The sequence below is a fragment of the Gopherus evgoodei genome, chromosome 6 (assembly GCF_007399415.2).
Source record: "Gopherus evgoodei ecotype Sinaloan lineage chromosome 6, rGopEvg1_v1.p, whole genome shotgun sequence".
Taxonomy (NCBI): Eukaryota; Metazoa; Chordata; order Testudines; family Testudinidae; genus Gopherus; species Gopherus evgoodei.
This window is the reverse complement of record NC_044327.1, coordinates 121,047,727-121,055,722: the sequence shown is the minus strand read 5'-3', so window position 1 is coordinate 121,055,722 and position 7,996 is coordinate 121,047,727. Positions and strand designations below refer to the sequence as shown.

Below are 7,996 nucleotides of genomic sequence, written 5' to 3'. Positions count from 1 at the left end.
GCGCTGGGGACACGGAGCTGAGGAGGCCCGCTGATCTCCTGGGGTCTGTGAGTTTGTCAATCGATCCCACTGGCTTTTCCATCGGGGGTACCCCTGACCCCAGCAGAACAATTTGGAAGAAATTCCATGAAAACTTGTGATGTCGTCCCCTGTTGCTTCTATTACTCAGCACACCCCCCCCTTGGAAGAGGCTTTTGCTCTTCAAAGGTAGAAATAGACAGGTAAGTGTTTTAAAAGACGCATATGTATGACATCATATGGTGGTTGTTTTAAAATAAAGTTTTTGTTGTGTAGAAATCCCTGTTAGAAGATTTCTGCGGTGTGAGAGATAATTAGGCTTGTCAGAATTAGATTCTTATTTTTTCATAATTTTGATGGATGTCAATGTTTGTTTATTGTTAAGCATTCTTTATTTTTATTGCTTTAAATTTTCTCAGTAGATCAAAATTACAGGTTTTAAGAATTTCTCCCACCCCCTAATTTACACAGTTTAAATTTTCACAGTTGCAGGAAGTTATGGGGGTGGGGGTGGGGGAATCAGACAATTATTTAATTACAATAGACTAAATTTAAAAAAGTTAAAGCTTTATATCTGTTAAAACACAAATTGTCAACATCACATCAGAATATACAAAGTAAATATCCTTAAATCAAACTGAGTTCTCAGGCAGCATTTTTTACTTTTGTCTATTTGTAAATTTAAATAAATGATCATAGATGGAAATATTTTAATTGGTTTGTACAGTGAAATTGACATTCACCAACATTTACTGATAAAAATCTACATCTACTCCTAGTTCTAATGTGACTGGGAGAATGACAGGTGGGAACATCTTGCATGAAGGTGGCAGGAAAGAAAAAGTGTGGAGCTGACTAAGCCCTGGTCTGTGATGATTAGCCCACTGCGCAATCTGAGTTCCGCAGAACTACATGATGAGATTTGTGCTGAGAAAGGCAGCTGAGACCAGAACAACAACAGGTCCTGATTCTGAAGCTGGAGCAACATGGGTGGTCCCTGCACAGAACCTCACTGATGTTTTTTGCAGGATCAAGATTTATACAGCTGATTTCTGATACACTTTAAAATAATACCATTGACTTGCTCTGTGACCTTAATCACATCACAAAATCTATCTCTCAGTTTCCATACCTGTAAAAGGGGCCTTCTGATACTTACAGTAGAAGTTCAGAGTTACAAACACCAGAGTTATGAACTCACCAGTCAACCACACACCTCATTTGGAAATGAAAGTACACAATCAGGAAGCAGCAGAGACAAATAAATACATAAATAAGCAAGTACAGTATGGCATTAAACATGATGAAAAAAGGGAAAATTAAAAAAAAATTTGACAATGTAAAGAAACTTTCTGTGCTTGTTCCATTTAAATTAAGATGGTTAAGATAAGTGTTTTTCTTCTGCATAGTAAAGTTTTAAAGCTGTGTTAAGTCAAGGTTCCTTTCTAAACTTTTGAAAGAACAATAACGTTTTGTTCATAGTTATGAACATTTCAGAGTTATGAACAACCTCCATTCCGCTTTCGTAACTGAGTCTACTGTACCCACTCTGTGGCATATAGAGATCTGTAAAATGCTTTGAGATGATTGGGTGAAAGGTGCAAATGATGAGGCTATTTACAAACAATTTAAACTGCATCCCTTTTGAGATAGTTTATAATATGATGAGCAGTAATTTCCAGATTCTCCATTCTATACAATTTTATTGCTGAGAGAGAGTGTGGATTAAAAGTTTATGTGTGTGAATCAAGGCTCTGCATCGACATTTTGGGGATCCCCCAGACCAGTAAGGGATTCTGTCACTGCCTGACTTATAACTTTGGGTGCCTAAATGCTGTGCTGCTATGGCTCAGACCTCTTGACACCAGTAGCCAGCCTACAAGCATAAAGGTCTCAGCCCTGGCTTCCATCCACCTAGTTACTCCTTGCAGCGTGACCCCACTAGCCCTTCTGGTCCCAAGTCTCCCCAAATTCACCTCCCTGAATTTTAACTACCAGTCAGACTTTTCCCCTCCAGTTCATCACCCCCAAAAAGGAGTGAAACCTGCCCTCAGTTATCAGTTCACACACTCCACACAGTTTGCACAGCTCTGGCTGGGGTAAAAGTAAACAAAAAGTTTATTTAATAGAAAAATCATAAATTCAAAGATGAAATAGTAAAGAAAAACACAAACAGGTTACACAGAAGATAAATAAAGATGCAATTTCAGACTTTACACTTCAATATTAGCTAAGTTCCCTTTTCTAAAACAAGTTATCTGTTGCCTCTGAACAGTTTTCCAGCATGCCCTCTGTCTTAGTGGGGATCCAGTGTTCCACATACAACAGCACCCTGCTTGGATGTTGTTCCTCGTAGCTGTTCCAGATAACCTTCACTTCAAACCCCTTCCCTTTAAACAGCCTACAGGGTTTGCAGGGCTTTTTCCCCCTCTCTCAGGCTACATCTACAGTGGAGCACTTACAGCTGCGCCGCTGTAACACTTGTGGTGGAGATGCTCTAAGCCAACCATCAGTTTAATAACTCCTGCCTCTGCAAGAGATGGTAGCTATATCGGGGTGAAGCTCTCCCCCTGACGTAGCGCTGCCTACATCAGCACTTAGGTCGGTGTAATTTATGTTGCTCAGCGGTGTGAATTATTTATATCCTTGAGCAAATAAGTTATACTGAAGTAACCTGTATTGTAGACAGGGTCTTAGACTATGGTAATTCATGGGCGGCAGCAACACCCTCCTTCTTTAGGGTACGTCTCCATTTAAAATGCTATAGTGTGATGCTACATATACTAACAGGAGGGATTCTCCTGTCAGCATAGTTAATGCATCTCCCCGCGAGATGGTAGCTAGGTTGATGGAAGAATTCTTCCATGGACCTAGTGCTATCTACATAGGAAGATAGAGCAGTATAGCTAAATCTCTCTAGGGTATACATTTTTCATACCCCTGAAAGAGGTAGCTATACCGATATAAATTCCTAGTTTAGACCAGCCCTTAATTTTCCAAGACGGGTTTTTTTTTCATTTTCCCTCTTTCCATTACCTAATGGCCCACCATTGTCTTTCCTTAAGTTGTACAATGCTAGGTGCTTACAGTTAGTTTTGTGTAAACAACTAGACTGAAAGGTGACCCTCTCTGCTTGTTTACTTCCTCCTCCTGTGGTGAAGTGATGCTGTAATTGCACCTTAGTTACATTTACAGTGTTCTACACATATATGCATGCATGCATTCATAACCAGCCTGTATGTTCGTATCTCCTAATGATCATGACATTTTAGAATATTACAAGCTTTCATAAAAGACCTTACTTCACAGATTTCCATTGTATGTATCTAAGGTATCCAAGGTGCTGAGGGAGTTGGCCGATGTGATTGCAGAGCCATTTTGAAGCACTTGGAGGAGAGGAAGGTGATCAGGAACAGTCAACATGGATTCACCAAGAGCAAGTCATACCTGACCAACCTGATTGCCTTCTATAATGAGATAACTGGCACTATGGATATGGGGAAAACGGTGGATGTGATATATCTTGACATTAGCAAAGCTTTTGATATGGTCTTGCGCAGTATTCTTGCCAGCAAGTTAAAAAAGTATGGATTGGATGAATGGACTGTAAGATGGATAGAAAGCTGGCTAGATTGTCAGGCTCAATGGGAGTGATCAATGGCTGGATGTCTACTTGGCAGCCAGTATCAAGCGGAGTGCCCCAGGGGTTGTAGAGGTAGAAATACTAAAGCCATCTTGGATCCTCTAAAGGACAACTAGGCATCCATGTTTGTGAGCCTTCTTGTTCCCTCCCCACTCCAATTTGGTGCCTTTTCCATGTTTAGGTGGGAAAGACAGTGGTGTCAATCGTCTAATCTGCCTAGTAACCAAAAGTCTATATAAGGCGGTGTTCAGATCAGATCAGGGCTGCCCGTCTGCATGGCAGAATGCAGAACAGACAAGGGTAGGCCATTTGCCCCACATGGGCTACTTTAAGTAGGGGATTATTCACTCACACACACCTAATCCATCTTTTGTAAGATTCGCTTACTGCATGCACGACGATGCAGGTAGAAGGAGGGGGAGTTCAGCAACTTACCTGAAAGAAGCTCGTCTGTCCCTCCTTTAAATCCTTCTTCCGTCCAGGGGATCCAGTGGTCCTGGCATGCTGTACCAACCTAAGGAGAAAAAGGACATCAGTACTTCAAGCTGCTAAAGATGGTATTGTAATCATTGTGTGTTTGTCTGTATAGTTCCCTCTTGTTACAGCCTGCCTTGTTTTGTTATCTGCTTGTTGTCAGCTTGGTTATTTTGGGGGTCCTTGCCATTACCTCCCTTTAATAAACTCTGTTGTACTTTTATTTCATAAAGTCTTCTGTAAAAATACAACCCCCCGGTGATAGATACTGGTAGGGGATGACCCTAAGTCTGAAAAATCTGGGCCACTTTAATCTTAGCCTCTGTTTCGGTCAACGGGATCAGTCCTGGGGCCGGTTTTGTTCAACATCTTTATTAATGATCTGGATGATGGGATTAATTGCATCCTCAGCAAATTCAGATGACACTAAATTGTGGGGAGAGATAGATACACAGGAGGGTAGAGATAGGGTCCAGAGTGACCTACACAAATTGGAGGATTGGGCCAAAAGAAATCTGAGGTTCAACAAGGACAAGTGCAGAGTCCTGCACTTAGGAAGGAAGAATCCCATGCACCGCTACAGGCTGGGGACCAACTGGCTAAGCAGCAGTTCTGCAGAAAAGGACCTGGGGATTACAGTGGACAAGAAGCTGAATATGAGTCAGCAGTGTGCCCTTGTTGCCAAGAAGGGCAATGCATATTGGGCTGTATTAGTAGAAGCATTGCCAGCAGATCGAGGGAAATGATTATTCCCCTCTGTTTGGCACTGGTGAGGCCACACCTGGAGTATTGCATCCAGTTTTGGTCCCCCCACTACAGAAGGGATGTGGACAAATTGGAGAGTCCAGCGGAGGACAACGAAAATTATTAGGGGGTTGGGGCACATGACTTACGAGGAGAGGCTGAGGGAACTGGGGTTATTTAGTCTATAGAAGAAGGCTGTTATCAAATCTTCTCAACTACGTGAAGAGGGGTTCCAAAGACGATGGAGTTTGGCTGTTCTCAGTGGTGGCATATGACCGAACAAGGAGCAATGGTCTCAGGTTGCAGTTGTGGAGGTCTAGGTTGGATATTAGGAAACACTATTTCACTGGGGCAGGAGGGGGAGTGAAGCACTGGAATGGGTTACCTAGGGAGGTGATGGAATCTCCATCCTTAGAGGTTTTTAAGGTCCAGCTTGACAAAGTCCTGTCTGGAATCATTTAGTGGGTATTGGTCCTGCTTTGAGCAGGGGTTGGACTGGATGACCTCCTGAGGTCCCTTCCAACTCTAATATTGTATGGAACCAGTTAATTCAATTGCTTATTCTTTAGGGTTCAGACCCTCTGTTCTCCTCTTGATGTGTCTTGACCCTGATAGTCACACACCCCCTTGTGAGTTTGATGCTGGAGTTTTGGCCACTGGCCATGATGTAAGCTTCACCTCTGTCCCCTCTTTTCTGGACAGAGTGTTGGCTATCTCCAGCCCATCAGTACGTTTAATCTCCATATCATACTGCAAAGCTATGCTCATTCTATGTAGCTATACCAGTAGTGTGTGGTCTGTTAATACTCTGAACCGCCTATTGAACAGGTAAGTTCTGAGGACTTGTCTACACCTGAAATGGTACAGCAGCACTACAGCTGTGCTGCTGCAGTGCTTCAGTGCAGATACACCTACGCTTTCGGTGTAGTTAATCCACCTCCCTGTGTGGCTGTGGCTAGGTCAATGGAAGAATTCTTTGGTCAATCTTAATCATGTCTAGGTGGGGACTTAAATCGGCTTAACTATGTCGCTCAGGGCTGTGGATTTTTTACACCCGGGAGTGACAGTTATGCCAATCTAATTTTCTAGTGTAGACCAGAACTGAGTTATTTCACAGTTCATAACACTCCTTATCTATTATAGTTGTTCAGTGGCAGACAGTTTTTTTGCTTAGCAGTGCAATGGAGTGTTTCTTCTTGTCCTCCACAGTCTGCATTAATATAGCTGTGAGACCTTTGCTGAATGCATCAGTGCACATTTAAAACATTTTCTTAAAATCTGGACTGGCCAGAATGAGAGTCTTTGATAAAATTTTTTTCACTGTATCAAAACCCTTTTGACAGGAGTCTGTCCAAACCACTTTTTCTGGTTTTGTTTTCTGGCAAAGGCTCATGATAGGAGCAACAATGTCACTGAAACCTCCCATAGCTTTTCAATAATAGTTAACCAGATCTATAAAAGATTGGATCTATAAAAGATTGAATCTGTTTCCTAGTTTTGGGGACAAGCCAATTCACAATAGCTTTCTCCTTTCGGGGGATATGGGTAGACTTGGCCTCTGCCCATCTAATGATGCAGGTAAGGGATCTTTGCTGCCTCTACTGTATATTTTGACACCTTGACTATGCAGCCTGCCTCCCTCCCTGAGGCTTTTCAATATCTTTCCCAAATGTTTTGTGTTCCTCCTAGGTATTGCTCAATATACCAATATTGTCTATGTAGCTGAGAGTAGTGTCCTGGAATCCATATAGTACCTGATTAACCAGCCTCTGGAATGTGGCTCCTGCTTTAATTTATCCAGAGGATAGTGCCTTAAACTCAAAAAGTCCAAAATTAGTAGTGAATGGAGACTTTTTGTGTGACTCTCTTTCCAAGGGGATTTGCTAGTTGTCCCTTGGTTAAATCTAAAGTACTTAAATGTTTAGTTCTGCTACATCTATATAACACATTATCCACATGAGGCAGAGGGCAAGCATCTGGGACTATAATCACATTCAGGGCTTGTGTACGCTTAAAATGCTGCAGTGGTGCAGCTTCCCTGCTGTAGTGCTTCAGTGAAGACACTCCCTCCTACACTGACCTAGTGCACCTCCCTGAGAGTCAGTAGCTAGGTTGATGGGAAAATTCTCCTGTTGACCTAGTGCTGTCTACACTGGAGTTAGATTGGTTTAACTGTATCACTCGGCTATGGATTTTTCACACTGCTGTGCAATGTAGTTATACCGACCTAATGTCCTGGTGTAGACCAGGTCTAAATTTTCTATAATCCACATAAAACCGTACTGTATGGTTGTTCTTTGAGACTGGAACAACTGGGGAAGCTCAGGGGCTGTCTGAAGTCAGATCTACACTAGGAAATTACACCAGCATAGCTATGTCCCTCAGGGGTGTGAAAAATCCACACCCGAGATAGAGGTAGCTATGCCAACCTAACTCGTGAAGTAGACAGTGCCCAGTGGATGGAAGAATTCTTCTGTCGACCTAGACACTGCCTCTCAGGGAGGTGGATTACCTACACTGACAGGAGAAACCCTACTGCCGAAGTAGGTAGTGTCTACAGCAGGGGTAGGTAACCTATGGCACACGTGCTGAAGGCAGCATGTGAGCTGATTTTCAGTGGCACTCACACTGCCTGGGTCCTGGCCACAGGTCGGGGGGACTCTGCATTTTAATTTAATTTTAAATAAAGCTTCTGAAACATTTTGAAACTTTATTTACTTTACATATAACAATAGTTTAGTTATATATTATAGACTTATAGAAAGAGACCTTCTAAAAAGATTAAAATGTTTTACTGGCACACAAAAACATAGATTAGAGTGAATAAATGAAGACTCGGCACACCACTTCTGAAAGGTTGCCTACCCCTGGTCTACAGTGAAGCACTCCAGGGGTACAGCTGTACCACTGCAGCATTTCAAGTGCAGACAAACCCTAAGTCCAAGAGAGATGATACTTTGTGGTCCTCATTAGCATAGCATGCATACTATAGCCTCTGTTGTAAGCTTTCAATCTGTTAATATGTACAGTCTGGAGAAAGCCCTGCCATACGCTTTCTGTACCTGGAAAAAGAACAGGAGTACTTGTGGCACCTTAGAGACTAACAGATTGATTTGA

General features: G+C 42.4%; 1 non-coding gene across 1 annotated transcript; it reads left to right on the top strand.

The window, feature by feature from the left end:
* Positions 1-881: 881 nt before the first annotated feature.
* Positions 882-967, top strand: LOC115654130. The gene has a single exon (XR_004001113.1).
* Positions 968-7,996: the final 7,029 nt, after the last annotated feature.